At 39.0% G+C, this 25,887-nt stretch overlaps 1 long non-coding RNA gene across 1 annotated transcript in view; it reads left to right on the top strand.

The window, feature by feature from the left end:
• Positions 1-2,193: 2,193 nt before the first annotated feature.
• Positions 2,194-25,887, top strand: part of LOC307183860 — a 242,694-nt gene continuing 219,000 nt past the window's right edge. Inside the window, exons 1-2 of the long non-coding RNA XR_013827626.1 lie at positions 2,194-2,612; positions 5,435-5,586. This is a non-coding gene — a long non-coding RNA (uncharacterized lncRNA). The remainder of the gene's footprint in view (positions 2,613-5,434; positions 5,587-25,887) is intronic.

The raw sequence follows: 25,887 nt of genomic DNA, 5'->3' as shown, positions 1-25,887 counted from the left end.
AATTTTTACTGAGGTGTACCTGTTATCTTGCCTTGTTTCAATGTTATAGAAAGTTGGGAAATTTGAAAGGTAATTTTCCTTCTCCCTGCCATGCTCCTCACTCTCTATATCCAGGTCTTTGTGTTCTGTGCTCCCTGGTCCCTAAGGGAATTAAGTTTCTTTTTAGATTAGGCATCCCTCTCCCCCAAGGCCACCACAACCCAGAGCTTTGTTTGGAAGTGGGGGATTGCTGCGGAGAGTCAAGAGGGAATCAAATGGTGGATGATTTTTAGCCATCTCAGGTGGGGCTGAACCGAATTTGATTTTAAATAAATAAAAGAGTGTGATAATATTTGCATGCCAGGTTGTGGAGGAAGCTCATACACACTCCATCTTTCTATCAGAGTTAATGTAAGAACTGAAATCAGTTAGTCTAGGGACTTCCCTGGTGGCACAGTGGATAAACTCTGCACTCCCAATGCAGGGGGCCCAGATTCAATCCCAGGTCAGGGAACCAGATACCACATGCATGCCACAACTAACAGTTTGCATGACACAACTAGGGAGCCCGTGTGCCTCAACTAAGGAGCCTGCCTGTGGCAACTAAGACCCCATGCAACCAAATAAATACATAAATATTTTTTAAAAAAGAAATCAGTTAGTGTACCTGAAATCACCTAGCCCAGTGGCTGACACATAGTCTAGACTCAATAAATGCTATTTGTCTTTTCTACCTGTTTATTTGTACTTTGTATCCAGAAAATGCCCATCAGTTGAGCCATTTGAAATCCAAATATCTAGTCTTTAGACCAGCTATCAGCAAACTGGATTTCTTGTACTCCTAGTGTACACAGAAACCAGAAACTCTTTAAGGGGTTGACTGGGCTTAGAGAGATTTAGGGAATTTGTCTCTAGATCCTAAAACTCCGTATTTACTTTTTTCTAAAATTGATCAGCCTGGGGTGGATGTCATTCTAGTTCCCTTTCTCAAACTTTCCTTTTAAAATCATCTTTCTACTGCTTGACAAGAGAAAGGCATACCTCTCACCATTTCCAAATCTTACTATACTGTGTTGCCTGGGGAGAGGGTACCTCATGTAAAACAGAAAGCAGAAATTAGAAAAATATGTGTTGGCAGAGGGGAGCATTTTGTAAAGGAAATTGTGAAAGAAAAATCTAGAAAGGAAAGCTTAGGCCCAATGTGAGAGGTTTTCAGATGCCTGGCTGAAGAGCTTTTATAGAAAGCAAGGAGGTTGGTCCTGTCTTCTTCATCTTGTAAAAGACTGTCATAGTTCTAATGGTCTTCCTATTGCAACTTTAGCCCTACATTTCCTATGAGGTATTTTGTAAAATATGTAAAATATATTATATCTGTATAATATATTATATGTAATATATTATGTTTATATATTATTAAAAGATGTGTCTAGTAAAATTTTACTTTTTATGTTGAATAATTATTATCAAACTTTGTAATATATTTATGTTATTTGGAACAGATGTGTACTACTAATAATTTTAATGCCTAACTCAATCTAGAAGAAATTATAAACATAAGAGAATTATGGGTATAAGGAATTAAAAACATAAATACATATTGCAGATAACATACATCTTTTTGTTAGAGAGAACTATGATAGGGTGATCAACAAAGCATAATGATATAGTTCATTTAGATAAATTCTACGGGGGCATTCTCTGATAACAAAAGAAAAACAACAATGTAAACGTATGTTAAAGAAGTGTTCATTTACCTATTTTCATATGGATCGGTATCAAATCACTGTAGTATTTAGAATTCATTGGACAAATTTATAAAGGGATGCAATAGTTTTGTTTTTAAATGTTATTATTTACAATACACTGGAAATATCACCCTTTGCAATTATTTAAATTTTTGGTGAAAAATTTTAGAGGACAACTTAAAAATGTGTGAATGGGTAGATAGCTTTCAATCTTTTGGGGAGTAAGTAATCCAAAAAGTTTGAAGAGCACTGTACAGGGAACGTGCAAAATGCAGTTTAGCTAAGGCTGGTGTTTTCCTACTAACTAAGTTCTTAATAGTTCTTACACTTAGTTCTTAATAACTAAGAGTAGTTGGGAAGAATCAAGAGCAGTGAAGAAGGGATAATTAGTAGCGCTCATTATACATGTGTATAGTATCGTGGATGTACCATAGAGAGGTGCTGGAAGACTGAGAGCTAGAGAGACCTTTGCTGGGCTCAGCGGGAAGTGATTCTGGGAACAAGCGCAGAAAAAACAAACTGGAGGCCGTCGCCAAGAAGGTTCAGGTTGGGGCTTCCCTGGTGGCGCAGTGGTTGAGGGTCCGCCTGCCTATGCATGGGACACGGGTTCGTGCCCGGGTCCGGGAAGATCCCACATGCCGTGGAGCGGCTGGGCCCGTGGGCCATGGCCACTGGGCCTGCGCGTCCGGAGCCTGTGCTTCGCAACGGGAGAGGCCACAGCAGTGAGAGGCCCGCATACCGCAAAAAAAAAAAAAAAAAAAAAAAAGGGTTCAGGTCCGCAAAGATTTGGCCAGATTAGTGGCATCGAGTTGGTTTGGGACAACAACTACTGTCAGGACAGGCTTCCTGTGAGATGGGACTTGAACCGGTGCCATCCAAGTCCAGTTGGTGAGTTGGAGTCAGTGCTGGTGGAGAGGAGTCCTGATGATTTTACTTAGGAGATGCTGAAAGGCTGTTCCTGACCACTCATCGCTCAACTCATGTAGAGCAGTGTGTGTGTCTTAAACACACACAAGTAAAACCACCTCAGAGTTTCACACACCAATTAGGAAAAGGTATAAAGTGTTAGTTAGTTGCCATGAATGATGTGTTTACCAACTGAAGAAAAACCAGGGTCTCTTGGCGATTATAATGGTTTCTTGTGTAAATGCGGATTCACTTTCCAAAGCCAGAGTTCTCTGATCTGCTGAGAAGGTGGAGGCTATTCTCCATGAAAGTAGTGATCTAGGAGAATCCCTGCAAGATTTCACAGATTATGGCCCTGCAGAGACAGTTTCTCAAGTGCGAGGATTCAGGTGTTCAGTTGAAACTTGTTTATCGTATTTGAACCAAATCTAACTAGTCAAATGTAAATCTAAGAACATCTCCAAGACAAAAATAACTCTTCAGATTATCATTTCACATTATCCAAACCCTGATTTCTAATGCATTTTCTCCCTTTCCTTTAGTAGCACAAGTGATAATATGATTTTATTTCTATTTTGTAAATACTGTATGTTTCCCAGCAGCTATTCTTGCCTATAGAGGAAAATCTAGCTTTTTAGTCTAGCATGCGGTGGCTTCCCTAATTCGCTCCATCTATATTTCTTATTTTATTTTCCATCTTTTCCCTATGTGGAATAGCAGCTTAATCTGGCTGTTTCACTGCCATCCTGAATATAACTTCAGGATATAGTAGGTACCAGGTTAAGATACAAACAAAGCTAATAGGAGGTGATTTTTGATAGGGGAATCAAGGAAGATTTCATAAATGAGGTGACATTTGAACTGATCCTTGATATATTGGATTTTCAAGGCATGGGTTTAGAGTGAAATACTGAGCTGTTGGTGAGGGACTAGGTGTGGCCTAGATTTCTAGGACATTTACTCAAATGAAAAATGTGGGAAGCCAAATACTATTTGCATTGGTTTTTCCTTATTACATACTGCACCAGTGTGGCAATAATGCCTACATTAGATGTGTGCTTAGGTCTCTGTCCACACATGGAGTTGTGAAGTAGGAACTTCCTGAAATTTGATCCATTAGTAGGCAGAATTTGGTATTGGACTAGTATACTATTTGTGGTTTAGTATTATTATTATTATAGTCATAGAACAACAATCTTATATTTCACCTACAGCACTTTAATATAGGTGTTATCCAGGGGTATCCTTGGACAAAGCAGTGATTCAGGTTTTTATTGTCAATCTGGGATTAAAAAAAAAAATGACCCTGAATGAGGAATCTGAGAGTGCAGACTCTAGATCTGGCAGTGCCACTGAGTAGCTGGATGCTAATAAAAACAAAATAATAACTTTTTCCAGCCTTAGTTTCCCTACTTATGAATATATATATATAGTAATAATTTCTTCTCCTGTTTGTAAGAGTGCAGCGAGGATTAAATCTGTTAATATATGTGAAAATATTTCCAAGTAGTTAAAAAATCCCTAAAATGCAAAGGGTCAGATTCCAGGTTTCTTATTCTTTCTGAGGATACAGTTAGGTAACCTGATTGATAGCAAGCCATTCAAATGCATTAGGTGGTATAGGCAAAGTCCATGAGAGCTGGGGCTTTTTTTTTTCCTGTTATATTTACAGAACAGTGATTATCACATTGCAGGTACTTACTGTATATTTATAAAATGAAAGAATGAATGAATGACTGGAGGCATTCAAGGGCCTCCCTCTAGCTGCCTGACCTGGCTGCCAAGGCTCTGTGTCTAGGTGACTGGCTGAGTAGAGTCTGTGAACTGTGTGTTTGCTTAAGGATATCTTGATTCCACCTGGCTTTTCTCCCTGACTATTTTGATAATAGAAATAGCTAACATTGCTTGAGTACCAGATATGTGCTGGGAGCTGTGAGGTACTTTACATGAACCTTTGGTCATCCTCCCAGCCCTGAAAAGGTGTGTATCCTTATTTTAAACACCAGAAATTCATGCTCAGAAATGCTAAGTAACTTACTAAAAATCATATAGCTAGCATATCAACTTGGGTAGGCTAGATTATGCTGTGATAATAAACAATCTTTATATCTCAGTGACTTAAAACACAAAGGTTTATTTTTTGCTTGTCTCATGTGTTCATATTGAGTCAGCTGGAGGGCCCCACTTGTCGTCCTTAGGGATCCAGGCCACAGAACAGCAACCATCACAAATATTGCTGTGCCAGAGGAAAAGATATCTCTAGAGAGTGTCACACCAGCAATAAAAGTTGGCCTGTGAGTGACATACAGCCCTTTTTCTCAAAATGCATTGGTCAGGATTAGTCACATGACTCCACACAAATATAGGCATACTAGGAAAATGGAGCCCTATCATGTGCTGGAAGACAGAGTGAGACATTTTGAGGGTGATGCAAATAACTACCAGAGCTAGTAAGTGGACAACTTGGTTTATGAATTCAAAAATTACCTACTTCAAAATCAGGTTTATATCACAAAACTGCATTGCTTTACTCAACTTACCTAGAGTTTTGGGAATGGGGAATATCCATTCGAGTTTCATCGAGGGTTGTCTTTTTGAGGTAACCCATGCTGAATCTTCCTAGGCTGAGAATAACTCTTCCTTCTCAGTTGTTACACCAGCAAACATGACCCCTTTGGCCTATGGTAGTTGAGGCTTGAAAGTCAGACCCTAGTAGGATAGGTACTGTCCCTATCCATGCTGTCTTCTGCTTGCTGTATCTATAGCAGAAGTAGTGTCATTAACACCAGTTTCTACTCTTCCAGGCCCAGAGCTGCTGAAATGACTTGCAGTCCCAGAGCTGCTAGAGTGACTTAGCAGTTGGCAAGGTGTCCCCTGAACTAAAGAAGTTGTATATTGGGCCAGAAGCAGACCTGGAAGAAGCTGATGACAAAGGCCTGCCAACAGTGCTGAGACTGTAAGTTAAGATCATTCACATTTCCATCTTTGTAGGCAGCCTGTGATGTGAGTTTGGAGACTGCCCAGATGAAAGCCCTGAATTGGAATTCAAGATCTTTGAAATTAGCCCTGGCTCTATCATCACTAGCTGTGTGACCTTGGGCAAGTAATTTAATCTCTCAGAAGTCTGAGTTTCCTCATCTGGAAGAAGAATTCCAGTTCAACATTCTGATTTTTAAGATGAAAACTGCCAATCTGCACATTGTGTGAGTGGCTAACATCTGAATAGCATTCAATATTGTACGAAGCTTTTCTTCAGCTGCCTTGCTATGCAGACATGATTACCATAATTTTCCCAGTGAATAAATAGTCTTGTAGGATCAGGTGAATTGCCCAAGGTCTCACAATTAATAAATAGCAGAAGTAGGACTTGGACATAAACCTACTGTCTCCAAATTTGGTGTTCTTTTCCCTGGTCTGAATTAGTGACTAGGTAATCCATAGGATGTGAAAAAGAACACAAAAGTAAAGACAGTGGATGGCAGAAAGAAAACAGCAGAGGATTTAAATCTTTGAGGATTAACTTTGAATCCAAGCTCTGCCATTTACTGATTTAGAGTCCTAGAAAAGCCATTTTTTTTCCTGTTTGGCAAAAATAGGCAGGGCTGATAGTCACCTCAGAAACAGTGGTACAGCCATACTGCTTATTAAAATATTGAAATCCTTCTGTATTATTTGATGACTAGCCATTCCATTTGTCCCCCTCCTTTCAGATCCCCCCCATATTCCCATGATTGAGCAACAAAAGAGTTAATGTGGGACCCAGCGGGGGGGCATTAAGGATCCACTCCATTTCAGGGAGGTATGGTTGGTCCCAAACCATATTGGTTGTTAAATATTTTTAATATCAGGAATGATTAGCAATAATAATGATAGCATTCTTCCCCCACTTCAGTGGGCTGCTGTTGAAGATCAGATAATATAAAACAATGGAGATGACAGATCAGCTATAAACCTTAAAAGCAATGTTTAAAAATGTCATAGCAATGACCTCTGGGGAAAAAAGTTCTGTTATACCGAAAATAATGCATAGGATTTTACCTTGGTGAGATTGTTGCCTATTAGTCTATTTAAGACTCTCATATGGTAAAGGAACTTATTTTACATCTTTAACTTTGAATTTTCTAATGTTTGGGAATAGAACTCATTTCTCAACCATGAAACACCTATCACATTCTCTGCTGATTTTGTGGATCTTGGTTTTTGACCCTTAACTTACTGTTTTCTATATCTTTACCTATTCTTATATAGTATGTCTTTCTGTGCAGTGGCTCACATGGTCCCTACCCTAGATGCTGCTTTAGTCCAGGGTTAAAGGCACTCAACTCCCCATGGCAGGTTTATCACAGAGCAGAGGTCTCTAGAGTCCAGCTATCCTAGAATAACAAGAATAAGGAAAATGATAGCATCATCAAAAACAATGGCAGGACATATTTACTGAGTGCTTTTTACATGTTGAGGACCCTGCTGAGTGCTTTACATATTCTACTGATCATGGTGCTTGACTCCATTTTACCCCACATGATTAGTCTAAGCTAGGGGTCAGCAAACCACAGCCTGCAAGCCGTCTAGTCCCTGGCCTGTTTTTGGAGGACCATGAGCTAAGAATATTTTTTACATTTTTATAGGGTTGAAAGAAGAAGAATATGCTACAGAGATTGTGTGTGGCCCACAAAGCCTAAAATTGACATTATTTTGTCTTTTACAGAAAAGTGCCAATACCACTTTGCTTACTAGTGATTGGATTAAAGTTAGGCATGTGGTCCATTCAGACAACAAATAGTTATTAAGTCCTAACCACTGTTTTGAATGTTGGGGATACATCAGTAAGCAAAACAGACAAAAATTCCTGCCTTCACATATCTTTATTCTAGTTTTAGTTAATGAGATATAAGTTTGTGGTTGTTTGGTAAAGGTTTCTCACATTTAAGTAGGCAATAGTGGAAAAGATATTCCTTTCTACCTCTAAGTGTTTCTTTCTTTAAATGTGATACTTCTAATTTATGATCATGAGGGGAGCCAGCTCAAGACAGAGTTAACACATCAAAGGGGACAGAAGAGAAAGTCAGAAAGAAATTAATTAAGCTGCTGAGTCAATCAACCTTGAAATCTGCCAGACCTAAGACCTACTAATATATAATGTTTTCTTTGTTTTGGTTTTCTATGGCATACTTATACACATACGTTACTCAATTTAATCCTTATAACAACCCTATGAAGTACTTATTGTTCTCATTTTGCAGAAGACGAATGTAAAGATCAGAGAAATTAATTAATTTCGTAGTCTGCAGTTAGTGGAAGAGCCATGATGGGAACCTAGGTCTCTCTAGGTCTCTCAGGTCTCTGGTTTCTCTCTCTCATGGACTTTCTAAGCAGTGAGAGTTGTTAGAGGGAAAGGCAGGAAGTTAACGTGAGGACAGTTTTTATATCCTGAGCCTGCATATAGGCTGCATTGCTGAGTTTCATCCTTTTGCTTAGACCTAGAACAATGTTTCTTGACCCCCATCCCACAATGAGAAGGTAGCATTTTTCCATTTATTGAGAAGTCATTACCCTTAGATGGTTGTATTAATATATATAAGGAACCAAGCACTGAAATCTCCCAGGAAGGGGCAGATCTATCAATTTCTCTCCATTTTTCCCACCACCATTTAGATCACTTCTCACTTTGTCTACTGCAGTAACAGACTCCCACCTGGTCTTTGTTCGGTTCACTGTGGCCTTCTAATCCACTCTCTACACTGTAACTGGAGGATAAAAACAAATTTTCAATATGGTCTGTAAAGACTGTTCAGCTTCATATTTCCTCAGGCACCCTCCTGCTTTCTCTGTTCCAGCCACACTGGCCTTGATTGGCCATCAGCTTGTGCCTGAAATGATCTTTCTTTTTATGCCCAATAAACACCTATTTGTCTTGTGGATATCTATTCAAGTTTTCCTTTTTCACGCAATCCTTTTCTGATCTCCCTGACTGGATTGACCCCTATTGTTTGTCCTCATCAGGCCATGTACCTCCCTTCAAAGCACATGGCACAATTGTAGTTTTCCACTAGTTAGTGTGATTATCTGTTTAAGTCATTTACCATACTGTATTTTATGCTATAGGAGAGCAGTGGCCACATCAGTTACCATTGTAAACCCACTGCCTGGCACGCTATTGGAGCTCAATAAATATTTGTGGAATGAATGTATGTGTATGCATGAAAAGGCATCTTTTATTTTTTCAGTGATCCAAAGCATCAAGGAGAGTTTAGAGCTCAGGTTGTATCAGTCCAAATCCCTGTAGGAAATACACTCGGATCTCAGATGGAGCAATTGAGGAAAGTTTAATTTAGGAACGATTTACACAAGTGTTAATAAGTTTAAGGGAAAGTAACAAGGAATAGTGAAGCATCCTGGGGCTAGCAACAGTGGGGAGAAGTTGGTACACCTAAAACTGACTGGGCAGGGAAGGGAGCAGTTTTGCCCTTAAGAGAATAGTTGTAGCTCTAGAAGAGAGTCAGGGGATAGGTGCTGTGGCTGTTGTAGACAAACCCAGCTAACCTGAAGGGCCTCTTCATTGTCCAGTGATGCCAGAATTATAAGAACAAAAAAACACCATTATCACTAATACTCTTTTCCCTCCTTTGACCTCTATCCAGTGCCTCCCATGCCGTTTACCCAGTTGGGTTTACCCAACAGAAAGCCGGAGGGTGTAGTCTGTAAAGGCTGCTTTCCAGGGCACAATGCTGAGTAGAAAATGGAGGAAATGGATCTGGCAGGACAAATAAAAAATAGTCATTGGTCATTGGGACAATTCTGTCTCTTGCTTTTCTAAAAGAATTACTAAGACAAATAATGCTAAAGGTAATTTGAAACGTTTTAATTCAATAGACAGAAAGAAATCACGAAAGTTTGAGAGTTATGTAGGTAATCAAAACTACAAAAGTTTTCTTATTGGAAATGCCATGAAAAGTGTAGATTAATGAAGAGGATTTTTAGTTAGACTTGAGATCAAACCACCTCTGCCACTACCTACTTTGGTAGCCTTGGTTTTCTTGTTTATATAGTGAGGATTATAATGCCCATCTCATAGGATTATTGTAAGAATCCAAGGTCTGGAACATGTTAGGTGCTCATAAAATGGTAACTACTGTGATAAAGGTGTGTAGTTATTATCTGCTAGGGCCTAGCACTATGATAAAGTCTCTCCTTGGGAGCTTTTGTTGTTGTTAGGCAAGCAAAGCCACCAGGGAAGGAACAATTAGAGACTAAGTAGGCCAGAGAATAATCAAATATCAATTGCATATTAAGATTCTCAAGGAAGATTCAGGTCACAAGATCTAGCAGATCTGCTGTGTAAATGGACCACTCCTCACTCTTGCCCCTTCCCCACTCCACCTCCCACCCTCACCTCTAGATCTTTGAGGAAACTTCCAGTCCTAAAAGCTAATGCATTGTAGGTCATGAGGATTGTATACATCAGGGAACTACTGAGTCACTCAGCTACGTGCAGTTCAACCACGGGCTACTGAAGCCAATAAAAGCAAGAGAAGTTTAGAACTCCTTAGTGGGTAGTTCTACCTTAAGACAGTAGTGACATCACATCACCCAGCTCAGATGCATTGTGTGAAAGTGACAACTTTTTCCCCACTTAACAAAACCCCTGTTTGCTTACTTGGTGCCAAATGGCTGACATATAAACACTGAAGGACAGATTAAAGACCACATTGTACTTTTCTTTGCCATTGCGTGAAGGGCATTATTTTCCAAGTTGATAAGATCTAGAAGGAAGAATAAGGCACAATGGACTTTTACTTTAACCACTAAACTCTCACCTTATCTCATAGAATGCCCGGGGCTCTGTTCTACTACTCTTGGTCACAAAGCTTCTGCCATTAGGAAAAGTAAAGACACTTGACTCAGAATTTGTTTCTAGGGGATTGGAAAGGAGTTAAGAGGAGGGATGAAAAAGCAGAATTAGAGGGCCTGGAGGACAAGCTGGGGGTGACAGTATTTATGCCTGGAGTCCACTGCATGCAGTATGATTCTTGCTCTCAAATTGCCTGAGACACACTGACAGAGAGTAACAGACGCCACCAGTGTAGATGAATCAGAGCATTAGCAACAGAATCAAATGAATCTTCCTTCACACACATAGCCTTCCCTGATGCATGTCATGTGTCGATCTGTGTCTTCTCCGTATTTTCTCCAAACAAGACAAGCAATTCTTCTATTCCCTCCTCTCTTTCCCACTTACATTAATGCCTTGTGTTGTCACAGTTCACTTTTTTTTTTTTTACAGTTCATTTTTGAAATCAAAGTCACATTGGGCCAGGAATTAAAAGGCCTGCTTCTAACTTTAGCTTTGCTGTATATCTTTGAACGTGCCCTATTATTTATTTATTCATTTCTTGTTATTATCATTTTGCAGAACCTTTTTAAAGTGAAATATACTTGATGTACAATATTATGTTAGTTTGACCTTTGCATTCATTATGAAATTGTCACCATGATAAGTCTAGTCACCATCTGTTCCCCGTACAAAATTATTACAATATTATTGACCATACTCTTTATGTTGTATGTCATATGCCTGTGGCTTATTTATTTTATAACTGGAGGCTTGTTCCTTTTAATTCCTATCACCTCTTTGCCTCCCCCAACCCCCTTCTCTCTAGCATCTACTCTGTGTCTCTGAGTCTGTTTTCATTTTGTTTTGTTTGTATGTTTGTTTTGTTTTTCAGATTCCACATGTGAGATCATAGGGTATTTTGTCATTCGGTGTTTGACTTATTTCATCTAGCATAATACCTTCTGGATCCATCTACTTTGTTGCAAATGGCAAGATTTCATTCTTTTAATGGCTGAGTAGTATTCCATAGGGGAACCTTTCTACTTTGTTTCTCATACACAAAAATGGGTGGTGGGGTTGTAGGAGAATAAAGTAAAATCACCCCAGCTTCTTCCCATTTCTCTGGTGCATCCTTCACCTACACTCTTACCTTGTACATGACCATCCTGTTTCTGTAGGTCACTTTCTTTTGTGAGTAGCAAAGTGTTGCCAGGAAGAGGCTGGTAGATTTCCTTGTTTTTTACCAGAAATAGAGAGTATATCAGGAAGGACACTACTATGAATAGCTCTCAGCAAAACACTTACATTATAACAGGGGCATGGTCTCAATGAGGAAATTGACACTTGAAGATATGTCTGTATACTTTTTTTGGTTTAGGAAGGGAAAACAACCACATGGGGCTGTTTGCATTGCAGGGAAGAACTCTTCAAGGTCAGAACTGGCTCCAACCTGACTGAGGCTCATTGGCCTGTGATTTCTGAGATTGAATAGGTAGCCAAAAAAACAGATCTTTCTTCTTCACAGTCTGGATTCATTATGAAAACACTGTATTAATGAGTAACTAGAATTACAGAAATACAATACTAGGAAAGACCTATATAATATCCTGTCAAGTATTTTCAAACTATGTTCCATGGGGCTCCATCCATAGAAGCACTTTAAGTATTCTTCAAATGTTTGGTTTGAATTTTATTTTAAAAAATATGGTCAGTTCTTGATTATGATTCTAGTCCTTATTTTGGCTTTCTTTTGCAACCTGTCTTGGAATCCAATTTTCAGTAGACCTTACCAATGCTAAATAATAAGTTAGCTTAATTTCTTTGTCAGGAACTCTCTGAAATAATGATTCCCAAATCACCTTGGAGAAAGTATACATTCTTGTTGCCAAATACATTTTTGAAAAGGTGCTTCCTTCTTGTGTACCTTCGTAAAATAGCTTTTTGGAATTCCATCTTCTTTGGTGGGTCCTGAAATCTGGGAAGACCCATTTTGGAGTTAGAGAATGCCTACATAGAATAGGAGTTGGATAAATCAGAAGGGTGTGTGTGTGTGTGTCTGTGTGTGTGTGTGTGTGTGTGTGTGTGTGTGTGTGTGTATACAGTAGGGATTTAGTAAGAATAATGACTGTCACAGACAACTAGTTTCATTAACATAGAATCATACCTCCTGTTTTGGCTCCAAATGGAGTCACCTTGCTTGATCATTCTCATTCATTTATGAATAACATTTGGCAATTGTAAGAAATTTAATCCAGCTTCGAGGCTGACGTTTGAACTTTATAGAGACTATTGGAAGGAATGTTTCTTATTCTGTAAGGGCCATTCCCAAGGAGGAATTTTTTAAAAATGATTTGGGTATTGGAAGTATGGCTGGAATGTGCTTTCACCTTGAGGGATAGGGTTGCCAGATTTCTGAAAAAAGAAGAAGGGGAATCCTCAGTTAAATTTGAATTTCAGGTGAAAAAGGTATTTGTTGTTTATCTAAAATTCAGAAGTAAACGGTGTCATGTTTTTCATGTGATGACCCTCTTGAGTTGGCTACTTTGTTCTAATATATGTAAAATTCCAGATTTATTAAATTGTAGTCACTCCCCCTATAACTCCTTTTTCTAAAGTGCTGAAGTCCTGTAGGACTCAGTGTCAGGAGAAACGTGTGCTGTGTATAGTGCATTGCCACGTCCCATACATCTGGACCCGAAGGAGCGTGACCCCAGGGCAGTGAGAAACAAAGGAGGAAAATCAAGGCTTGGGTCTCTGCAAAGTGTTTCAGGGCTGACCTTGGATGTTTTGCAGCCTTCCAGTGGCCTGGCAGCCTGTCCTGAGTGGTTTAATGTTGAAATTCTTTTAAGTGATTGTGTTAGTTTCCTTTTCATAAACCTTATCTCTTCCTTGGAGTGTGTTTTAGTTTGCCTGGATGGAGCTGAGTTTTCATTCTGTTGGCTCCCTGAGTCCTCACGTCGGACTCCGTTTCTGTGGGATTTCATTCTTTGCTTATTTGCTTTAGGAAGAGGCTCACTGATAAAGGAGCACAGCCATATGGGGGCCAGGGGATCCTCTTGTGCAGCTGCCCTCTAGGACCCTGCCTCCTTCTCAGGCTGCAGGGATTTTACTTATAATCATGGAATGCTGAAGCTGAGAAGCACCTTAACATGCTCTAGTATAATGGGCCATGGGAAGTGGTCCCCTTGACACTCTCTCCGAGTAGTTTTTTTTTTTTTAAGAGTAGTTTTACTCTTTGTCTGTTACACATTGTTAGTTTCCCTGAAAGATATCATTTGATGAAAGGATTCTGCAGATAGAAATGAGTTATAAAATTCTTTATTATAGCCCCAGCTCTTTACAAATAAGGATTCTGGAGCCCAGAGAGGTGAAGTGACTTGCCAAAGATAATGTAGCGGGTTAGTAGCAGAAATGGGACATTGAAGCTCAGGTCTTCCAGCTCCCAGATGGTGCTTTATATTCAAGTATACCAAATCCCTAACACTATGATTCAACTCTGCACATTTCAGGGGCCAGGAAAGAGTTCCTTGGCTCTTTAGTTCACATGCCTTCCCTGCTTGCTTAAGGAGGGTTGGAGATTGTTTTGATTGTTGCTGGGAGTGGTGGGAAGGTGTGTTAAGGCTTCAAGCAAAAATACCTGGGGGATGGTAGACAGCTATTCTATTCCATCCTATTAGGTAAATCTAGATAGGAGTTTGTTTCCTGAGAAGAATGTTTCATGGAGGAGAGCATAGAACAATCTGGGAACCTACAGTTAGGATAGATGGGTTGCTTTTTGGGTAGAAATGGATTCTAATGGCAGGATTTGCCCTGGCACATATCCTTCTCACTTTTTCTTTAGCTGGTGTTTTTGGTATTTCATCACCTCTGGATGTGTGAGAGATATACGATTCCCTTTTCTTTTTCCTCCTTCTTAGGTGGGCACTTGGCTGAGGTACACTACTTCTGTTCTTATACTGTGTACTTGCCTTGTTTGTAACCCTTTCCCTGTGGGATTCTCTTTAGTTCTTTTTTAGATCATCCTTCAAATACTCTAGGCAACAATAGAGAATCACTAATACCAGAAATCGCAGCCCCAAATATCCATTATACTTCCCTTATATGTAGAGAAATTTACCATACCATGAGGGAATAGAATAACAAGATGTTTAAGGACCTGGGGTTTAGGTTTAAACAGACCTGGATTAAAGTTACAGCTCTGACTTTTACTAGCAAGTAACTTTGGGCAGTTATTTTTACCTTTTTGAACTCAAGTTCTTCATATATGAAAGGGATAGGGGTTGGGTGCTAATAATAGCTCATACTTCATAGGATTGCTGTGAGGCTTAAATAAGAAATGTATATAAAGTACTTTGAATAGTACCTGGCAAGTGGTAAGCACTCAATTGCTACTAGTTGCTTTATTATTGTTATTACTATTGATACCTTTATTATTAATCTTCCATAAAAGTGAACTATTTTGGGTCTCCTACACCATGATCTGTGGGTTGGTGTTATTCCTATCTTCATTAAAGAAAATATCTTTCAATCAACAATTTGGATTTATGTAAAGAGACTTCTTTTTTGCTGTAATAGAAATAGAGTATAAACCCTTCTAAGTTTAAAAAAAAAAGAAAGAAAAGAAAATCTCTCTCAATCAAAACCCTACTTATTTTTAATTGTTTTTTTTCTTTTTTTCAGTTTATTTTTTATTGAAGTATAGTTGATTTTCTTTCCTTCTTTTTAACGTTCTTTGGATCATTTATTCTTATACAACAAACATATTTTCTTTTAATAAATATCCCTCTACCACTACTTTATATTATTATTATTATATATATATTTTTAAAATTTTTTTTATACAGCAGGTTCTTATTAGTTATCTATTCTATACATATTAGTGTATATATGTCAATCCCAATCTCCCGATTCATCATACCACCACCACCACCACCCCCCTTTTAATTGTTTTAACTTATGATTTCTTAAGTTCTGGTTCCAGTTTTACCTCCTTGATAAAATTTTTCACCATTCCACACCACTCCTTTAATTTCCTGATTTACACATTCTCTGGGCAAATGATCTAGAGAGCAATTTCTAACATTTTTCACATAAAGAGTCTCTCTTTAAAATTATTTTCCCATGAATGTTATGATTGAAAGCATATTTTAAAGATAATTTTCTTACTAGGGAAATTTTAAACATTTAAATCATAAAAGTAGTGAAAATAGTATAATGAGTTCCATGTACCCATTACTCAACTTCAACAATTATCAGTATTTTGTTAACTTTGTTTTACCCATCTCTCCTGCTCTCCCTTTATTTTGGCCATAATATTATAAAGCAAATCCCCAGACATCATATAAGTTATAGGTAAATAGTTTGTTATGTATATTCAATTGATGAGGATTTTTTCCTTATAATTACAATGCCATCAATCTGACAAAATTAATGATATTTCTTTTATCATTTAACACCCAGTCAATAGTCACATTTCTCTGATTACCTCAAAAATACTTTTTTTTTAACAGTTGAATCAATAGTTGAATCAAGATTCAAAAAAGCCTAAACATTGCATTTGGTTCCTGTGACTCTTAAGTTTCTTTTAATTGAGTAGAGTTCCTCTTCCCTTGCTTCTTAAATAAGTTTTCTAAAAACTCAAAACCTAAACAGAAAAACCAGAGTGCAGTTATTATAAAGAAGTCATTTCCCTACATAATAAATAAAACATATGTAGCTGTCAGTCACAAGGTCTGTTTAATATAGCTAGAATTAACATTCTGAATTGACATCAGTCCAGCTGCAAGCAAAGAAATTTACTCTTTTAGTTAATTTGTGCGTTTTTATCTTAGAGCATATTTCCATTTGGTCTTTAAAAATACTATAGATGGCTTAAGGAGTTTAGTCCTAAAATCTAAGTTGGGACTAACTGATATTATTACAGGAAGACAGTTCTTACTTTTAAACACCTGAAATTAAGTGTTTTTCTCAGCAGGCAAACTCCCTTTATATCTGGAGACCCCCGCTCTGTTCTCTCTGATTCTGGTTGATGATTTTGTCCTGCTCTCTGGGTCTCAGTCTTTGTCTTTAGCCTGTTCATTGGCTACTCCCAACTGCATGGACTTTGCCTTCCCCGTGAGCCTGGACAACACGGTGCAGGGGGATGAAGAGAACATCTTGCCTCTCCTGGGGTTGGAAGGAGGGGAGAACATGAAGGCAGTGGAGAAAGAAACATGGAAAGAGTCAGAGACAGAAACCCTTAGAGAGACAGGAACCTGCAGAACTAAGTTAAGAGAAAGGCTGATTAAGAAGGACATTTAGCTTTGTCAGTTGTAGAATTTATGTTGTATTTAGATTGAAAGGACAGAGTGTTCAGTCCATTTATAAGCCCCCAAATGACCCTAATTTTGAGTAAGAGGTAATATGCAATAATAGCTTGGTCCAAAGAAGAAAAACCTGAAAGCAAGTTATTTTACAGTATAACTAGAAAAAATTTAAAGAATTGGTAACCTCACTTGCTGAAGCCCTTGAAAGCACCTAGAAATTCCACTTCAGTTTCCCCTAGCAGTGGTTCTCAACTGTGGCTGCACATTGGAATCACCAGGGAGCTTTTTAAACTATTGATGCTGGATGCTGTCCCCAGCCCTCAGGTTCTGATTTACTCTGGGGTGGGATCCAGGAACCAGTATTTTTTTTTTTTTTTTGCGGTATGCGGGCCTCTCACTGTTGTGGCCTCTCCCGTAGCGGAGCACAGGCTCCGGACGCGCAGGCTCAGCGGCCATGGCTCATGGGCCCAGCCGCTCCACGGCATGTGGGATCTTCCCGGACCGGGGCACGAACCCGTGTCCCCTGCGTCGGCAGGCGGACTCTCAACCACTGCACCACCAGGGAAGCCCAGGAACCAGTATTTTTAAAAGCTTACCAGGTGATTCTAAATGCACCAGCATTCATGGTGAATTTCTAGAATTCTTACTCTACTATTTTTTCCCCAGTTTCATTAGTATAATTTATTGGGACCCCCTATGTTGTTTCTCTTTGAACATTTTTCTATGGATTCTGCAAGCTCAGGTATATTACTTATTTACTTCTTTTACTATTTAAAAATTTCTAAGCACACAGTTTATAACATAACCATGTTATGCTGTTGCTTTTTCCTAATAGTGGAAAACTAAGTATGTAATTAAGTATATGACAGTTACAGATCACTTTATGAAGGGATTCTGAACTAAATAATAGCTAACAGGAAAATATACAAGGAGCATTTATAGGAACTTTGAAAAAGTAGCTATAAAACCATCTTTAGGGATTTCTTGTTAAAATTTGTTTTGCTGTCTAAATGTGAACTTTCTGGTTCTTTGAGGTTTGATTATATTTTTAGTTAATTATGTTATAAATTCATTATTAGTATCAAAATTATCATTAAAATGTGCTAAAAAGATATTGATTGAGGACTCCCTATATAGACTCAGTGTGACTAGCAGATGTAGTTGGTTTAAATAAAATCTAAGATAGTTTTGCTCTTTAGTCATTTACAATCTAATTAGGAAAAAAGAAAACTACACATGAATTTATGAGAAAACAGTGACTAGTGATTAAATGACATACTGTGTCATACAGTCACTACTTAGGTATAGAATCTATTAATATGAGCTGAAGTAGTCTATCTTGTGGTGCCTGATAGAGTTATTAAATTATTATTCCAGTATCTTCCCAGACTAGCTATTTGGTTAAAGGTCAAATTCCTCCTGTCACATATTAGAAATTCCATCTATAATTTTTATTTGAACATTTTCCTGCCTTTCTCAATAATGTAATCCCACCCTAACCACCCACCAGAGAAAACAACATAGGATTCTTTTGTGTGGTGATGGCATTTTGAGAACAAAAGAACATGACGTATGCAATTAAGCTGAATATTTGGATGTCTGCATGATGCTGTAATTGTGGTCCTTTGGACAAGAATTGCATGCATCCACCTTGGGAGTCACCATACCAGTCCAAGGTGAAGCAGTCTTTGGACTTTAAAACCAGTGCTCTTGGCAGGATTCTGTTTTTGAAGGGAAGAAAGCGCCTGAGAAGGAGGGGTGTGTACATACAGAAGTGGTAGGGGCACATTTTACAGATAGGACAGCAGTTCCGAGGAGCTCTGTCCTAATAACATTGAGTGAAGGATGAAGTCTCTGTATTTCAGCTTTTTAAATTATGTAAGAGAGATGAACTGCAGAAACTAGCATCTGGTACCTACAGAGTCAGCTGCTATGTTACAACACTTGATGTCTTTTATTCACCAGGGCAGACCAGATTGTAGAAACAAGCTATGCCAAAGCCCAAATGGCTTAAAACAACAAAGGAGTATTTATTGTTCCCACTACATGTCTACCATGGGTCAACAGGGGGCTTTGTTATGCACCATGATTGTCCTCACTCTGGGAGTTGACAGAGCAGGCACCATTTGGAACATTGCTGGTCAAAGTGGCCGAAGGAGAAAAAATCAACTCTGTAGGATCTAGCATCTGCATTAGTCTTTGACTTGAAAGTAACGCAAACCAATCTTGAGAGTTTAGGGTTTAATCAAGTTTTATAAGAAAAAAACTCTATTGAGATAAATACAGAATCTTATATTTAGGACCTCAAATCCACTTGCCTAGAATGAGGGTGTGTGCAGAAATGATCAAGGACTCAATATGAATGAGCCAGGAGTGTTACATGACAGCCAAAAAAGCTAAGATGATTTTCGGGTTCAAGTAATAACATCTATAGCAGAATTGGTCCATAGTAGTTCTACTATACCCCCAGTGGTTAGACCATTCCAGAAGTATCTAGTCAGATTTGGTATCATACTTGGAGAGAGATATTCATAAAGAGAAATGAGTCTAGATAAAAACAGGAGGGTCAAGGTTGACAAAAACTGTAATAGGAATGGTTGAAGAAACTGATGTTATTTTATTGATACCTAGGTAAGAGAAGACAGAGAGGTGACATCCAAGCTGCCTCTAAGAATGTAGAGAAGGGATTCAGCCTACTTCTATGTATAAGAGAGAGTAGAAAGGGACTTATGAATGGAAGTTAAATGGAGGAGGATTTCAACTCACTATTTTTTTTTAATATTTATTTTTATTTCTTTGTTTGGTTGCTCTGGGTCTTAGTTGCAGCAGGCATGCTCCTTAGTTGTGGCTCGTGGCTTCCTTAGTTGCAGCTCGCTGGCTTCTTTATTGCGACTCGCCGGCTCCTTAGTTGTGGCTTGCGAACTCTTAGTTGCGTCATGCATGTGAGATCTAGTTCCCTGACCAAGGATCGAACCTGGGCCCCCTGCATTGGGAACGTGGAGTCTTAACCACTGTGCCACCAGGGAAGTCCCTCAACTCAGTATTGAGAACTTAATAGTAATTAGAACTCTCCAACAATAGCACAGACTGTAGGGTGCAGTCCCTAGCCCTGTGAGAGGTTCTAATTGAACATGATTTGTTATTGGAGATAACCCCATGTTGTCTCTGATTGAATTTTATTCCTATATGGTTGACCGAGTTTCTGTTTCATACAGTTAGGAGGCTATTTGAATCTTATTTGGAATTTTTTTTTTTTTTTTGCGGTACGCGGGCCTCTCACTGTTATGGCCTCTCCCATTGTGGAGCACAGGCTCCGGACGCGCAGGCTCAGCGGCCATGGCTCACAGGCCTAGCCACTCCGCGGCATGTGGGATCTTCCCGGACCGGGGCACGAACCTGTGTGCCCTGCATCGGCAGGTGGACTCTCAACCACTGCGCCACCAGGGAAGCCCTTATTTGGAATTTTTTAGACTGATAGTTGGTCTTTAAAAAATGTTTTTGATAAATAAAATGAATTTTTGAAAATCTCTTTCAGGGATCATTAAATGACATATGTTAGAGTCAGACTGACCTGTATCCATATCCTAGTCTCCTCCCTTATAAGCTTTGTGACCTTGGCAATTTAGTTACTTAATGTCTCCTGGCCTAACTATGTGTCTCTGTAAAATGGGATTAGTAATGTTGCTAGAAGATTAAATTAACTGAGCTAATGCACATAAAGAGCTTGGCACGGAGTATAGGAGGCTATTGATGTTATTAATCCTTACTTTGGCTTTTGTTTGACCAAGGCTGATGTGGTACTTAGTAAAGGCTTTTAGATTCTTAGTCACAGCTTCTTTTCACTGTTTCTCTTGAGTTACTAAAGGTTTCAGGGTAAAGTAAAAAATACTAATGACTTTAATATTCCTCCATTCATTCACTCTCCTCACACTCAGGTATTCTAGAGTCAGGCTTTCTGAGGACTTCTGTAGCTGTCCTTGCTGGCTGTCTGCATAGTGAAACCCATCGTACTGCAGCGTCCAAGTGGCCGAGCGGTCTTTGAACAACTGCTCCTCTTGCTCCGGGCTCACTTCGGATTTGGGAGCCCTAGGCCTACTCATGTGTAATATGCCCCTTTGTAAGCTTGCCCTCACATTGGAAAGCTTTTTAGTTTTTCTTTGACCATTATCTAGAGTGAAGTTCAGATAATCCTATTAACTTGGCCTTTCCATTAGGCCACAGAAAACTCAAAGAAATCTCATCTAAAACCCCTTTTTGGGGAAAAGAGTCTTTTGAAACAATGACATTTGCCAGCATTGAAATTTGTGCTTTTTATGGCTCATTTTACCCCTGGCATTGACCAAAAGAGTTGTTACACCCACGAGTCTTTTGGAAGCAATTAGCCTTAAAAGTCCTGCATTAGGTTAAAATGTGACTAATCATATTGTGTGCATGTTCTATTTTGCAGTGTTTTGCTGCAAAAACCAATTTTTAAAGGCATATTTCTATACATAGGTAGCAGGCTTACATCCAGCTTTCTTACCTGTTCTGTTTACGTGCCAGCTTGTCTCTATTTCTCATGGGGTCCAACTGATGGCTTTATTCCTGAGGTTTGTAAGCAATTAATTCTCTACTTCTCCACAGGGACTAGTGAAACCCAAGTAACATTGTGATACGGAGAAGCATGAGGCCTTCGGAATTTATGAATCATAGCAATCAAATCTGGAAATAGTCATGTAGCCTTTGCCTGAAAACATATTATTGAGAATTCAGTTTATGGTTATTGCTCTTCCTTAGTGCCAGTTTGATTGTAAGTCAGTTAAAAAACTGCTTACGCAGCCATTGTTTGAGGAGACAGATGCTGGCAGACACTCCAGTGCTACAGACATTTATTACTAAGTTGAGCAAACATTTCCATAAATGTTCAGGGTTTTCTTCCTCCAGAACAGTCCTCAAAGGGCCTTTTACACTTGGCATTCCCACTCACTCACACAGTCATCAGCACTCCCTTGACTAACTGGTGTTAAAGTGATGGTGGGGGCACATTTTCAGTTTTTTGGGGAGGGATTTACAATTTTTGCAGATGGATTTCTTTAGGCTAATCTTAGTGTTTCTTAGAAAACTCGAGGTTACTGTGCTGATTTTTATAACTGGATTACTCTAATTTTTAGAATGGGGGAAAATATTAAGATCTTTGAATTTCTTACTCTGTATAGATACTCTTATATGCAAGAGTGAATTGCTAGAGAGAGAAATTCAGGTAACTTAATATTAGTAACTTTAAAATGAAAGTTATTTAAAGTGTTAGGTTTCTCCTTCTTCATTTATAAAGTAAGACTGATAATGGCACTATCTCAAAGAGCTGTTGTGAAGTTCCAAGGAGATTGTGCATTAAGCGTTTAACTCAGTGCCCGTGATGTTGTGAGTGGGTGAGTATTTGTCCCTCGTCAGCTGTGAGACAGAAGGTGTATTGTTTCCTGAACTTTACAGGTGAGGAAACTAAAGCTCCCAGAGGATTGACAGGGACTTCTAAGGTCATATGACTAATGTATGATTGAGAGTGTGATTTCATTCTGAGATTCTTTTTTTTTTTTTTTAAACATCTTTATTGGAGTATAATTGCATTCTGAGATTCTTAACTCCTAGCTCAGTGCTCTTTCATTATGTGAAGGTCCAGGGGGGAATTAGTTAGGTGGATTACTTGACACAGTTTTAAGCAGTAATTTTTAATCCTTATTGTTCATTAGAATCACCTGTAAAACTGTAGCACCATGTAGATGCTTTGGTTCCAACAATGGAGATTCTAATGCAGTAGATCTGATATGGAGCCTGGAATTTGTGGTTACAAACTCTCTAGGTGCTGTCGATGTGCTGCCTCTCCTTCATTCTCTATTTTTTAATATTTCTGGAACTCCTTTTGGATGCATGTTGGAGTTTTTCCCTCTATCCTTTATATCTATTCACTTTCACCTTTTTCCTTCTTCAAATCTCTGTGTTGCATTGTTGGTGTCCCACATATTCCCTTCTTTTTCAAGTTTGTTTTGTTGGTGTTCCATATATGCTTTTATCTACATTGCGAGATATTTGGCTGTCCATTCATATTTTACTGAAATACTCTCAAAAGTTCTGTGGATGTGGAATGTGCTTGTCAAAATATGAGTCATTGTAGAATGATCAGGGGAGAGCCTGACCATTTTTTCAAGTACTTTTTCTTTGACTTGTAGTATTAAGAGGACGTCACTTGGATCTTTCCTTTGGAGTGGTTTGTTGCCCCAAAGAAGAATTCTCTCATGTCTTGCCGTAGAGATATAACCTAGGTTTTAGCATTATGAACAAGAACCTGGGAGTAATAGACTTTACTTAACCTATTGTTTACAATATAGAACTGCTGCCTTCAGCTGTGCCTGATGTCTCTGAGTCTATAGTCTTTCAGTTTCAATCTGTTTATAAGAATCAATATTCAGGGACTTCCCTGGTGGTCCAGTGGTAGAGAATCCACCTTCCAATGCAGGGGACACAGATTTGTTCCCTGGTCAGGGAACAAAGATCCCACATGCCCTGGGGCAACTAAGCCCGAGTGCCCATGCACTCTGAGCTCACGTGCCTCAACGAGAGAGCCCACGTGACGCAGACTGCAGTGCCCATGCACTCTGGAGCCCATGCACCACAACTACAGAGCCCATGCACCCTGAAGCCTGTGCACCACAACTAGAGGAAAACCCGCACGCCACAACTAGAGAGAAGCACGCGTGCTGCAGTGAAAGATCCTGCATGCCTCGACGAAGATCCTGCATGCTGCAACTAAGACCCAAAGGAGCCAAAAAAAAAAAAATCAGTATTCAAACTTCTGTGTGGCAGGAGAAGAACTTTTTTTTTTTTTTTTTAATGAATCCTTTACCATTATTTTCCATGTTTAGAGACCCATGATGCATCTAGTTCCCGATCCTTCTGGGGCTCCACAGTGTGAACCTGCATTCTGCTAAACAGCCGCCTCCACCCCCAGCTCACCACTTGTAGCTAGTTAGCTTTCTGCTTCATCTAGTATGTTGTCCAGGTTAGGTTTGCTAGTGGCAGTGTTTGATGACTGCAAGAGGGAAAGGCGTGGAACTTTCTTCTTCTTTTCCCTCTTTTTCTTTCTCATGACAGTTTCTCTTCCTAGGATCTTCCTTCATCTCCTCAGATCTTTGCTCTTCTCCTGATGCCAATACTAGTTCAGAACGTAGCTGCAAGCAACGGAGATCATGACTGTAAGGGGTAACATGAGAAACTCAAAATGTATGTCTCTAGCCCCAATGCTCTAAGCCACATTCCTGCCTGTTTACCAATTACATCTCAATCCCAGAAGTTCAGTCCTCTGAGAAAAGCTTTAAGGACCCTTTCTGTGTGAGTGGATAAATTTTTCTTTTGTGGACTCAGAGGGATCTTAAAATGTTTTGGTCTTCCTCATCAGGATCTAAGTATAAAGAAAGGAGAGAGAAAACAGGAAGGGTTTTTTAAACCTGATTTTGTGCTTACTAGCAATTAAGAAAAATTCTGAAAACCAAAATTATTGATAAGGCTGACAGATAATTTTGTATTCCTCCAATGGCCAGAGTAGAAAAAAACTGGTCAAAAGTTACAAGTGATGGTTCTAGGAGTGAAAGGAGGCAGGTCAGATTAATCCTAGAAAAACACGCTCTGCTCATAAGGGCTTCTCTCTGTTCCTTTTTCTTCTCAAACTCTCCCCTTCCTCAAATTCCAAATAATAAAATGATTTGGAGAGAGGATTCTAGAGCTCAACTATCTTTTTTTGAATCCTGGCTTTGATGATTTTTAGGTATATAAATTTGAACAAAGTTATAATAATTACAACAATGTGATACTGAGACAAGCATAGACAAATAGACAAATAGAACAGAAGAGATTCCAAAACAGTCACTTAAATGACTTATGAGAAAAGTAAAACTGCATGCAATTCAGTACTTAACGCCTATGCATCTCAGTTTCTTCATATGCAGAATAGGAATAACCATATCCTGTGCTAGAAATGTGAGGATTAAGTGCATTAATACAAATGTGCTCAGGATGGGGCTTGGCATCTGATAAGTACTTAATAAGTTTTAGCTACTATTTTTGTTCTCTTTATTTCAATATGACTGTCCCTGGTTCCAGGCCTTGAAATTTCACACTCTTTATTCTGCTCTACTTCTTTTGGGACTTAATTATTCAGTATCTTGCTTTGCTGCCAGATTCTCTTACATGCATTAGTGTATTTCCAGCTCTTTGAGGACAGACACCACATAGAATTCATGAACTTGCTTCTCTAGTTCTCATGGCGTCCAGCGCAATGTTGAGCCGAAGGTGGAATTCAGTCTGTGCTCATCCGTTGACTGAGTAATGGCCCCCTTCAGGGGTTAGGCCATGAGTGTCAGGTGATCTGCTTTTAACTTTCCAAGACATAAGGTAGTAGCAGTTCTGTATTTTTTAGCTCTAATTGGTATCAGAAACATTTGCTATTTTTAAATTTTTAGTAAATAGCCCTGGATCTTATGCATTCTTAGGGATTATACCTGACAGGATCTGTCCACAATTAAATGCACTGTGAGGAAAAGTAAAAGCTTGTGGTGCTTGACGTCCCTTTCACCTCCAGGGACTCTAAAGAAGACAGGAAAGAGTTCATGATTTTTCTCATTTATGAATAAGATTTTCTCATCTATATTGTTCTTTTGGGCCTGTTTGGTTTATGTATTTTATGTGACAGCCTAAAACTACAAGGGTTCTTTTTCTCTCCATTTTTCCCCCTTCTGTTTCTACATCACCTGCTGGCACTTAGAAAATCTGTTTTTTCAAGGTCCTCCTGCCTTCCCAAGAAAGGACACCACGTCTGTTGGTTACCTGGAAGGTGACGTTCTTCCTGTTTCAAACTACTCTCATGGTGCTTTCTTTCCTGAGAGATGGCCAAAACTGCTGTGCTGAAGTGGTCATTTGTGAATACAGTAATTCTCAGGAGGCATAAATTCATATCCTCTTCTCACTGTGTATATTAACTGTTAGAGTTATTCTATTGCCAGGCCCTGGCTAGAGCCTGATTCAGTGCCCAGTGCTAACAACTGACTTTAAAGGCTTATGAATAGGGTCATAAATACTGTTTACATTAGTAGAA

This window comes from Stenella coeruleoalba (assembly GCF_951394435.1).
Source record: "Stenella coeruleoalba genome assembly, chromosome: 3".
In the NCBI taxonomy this organism is placed as follows: Eukaryota; Metazoa; Chordata; class Mammalia; order Artiodactyla; family Delphinidae; genus Stenella; species Stenella coeruleoalba.
Note: the sequence above shows the minus strand (reverse complement) of the source record. Positions and strands in the feature narration are given on the sequence as shown.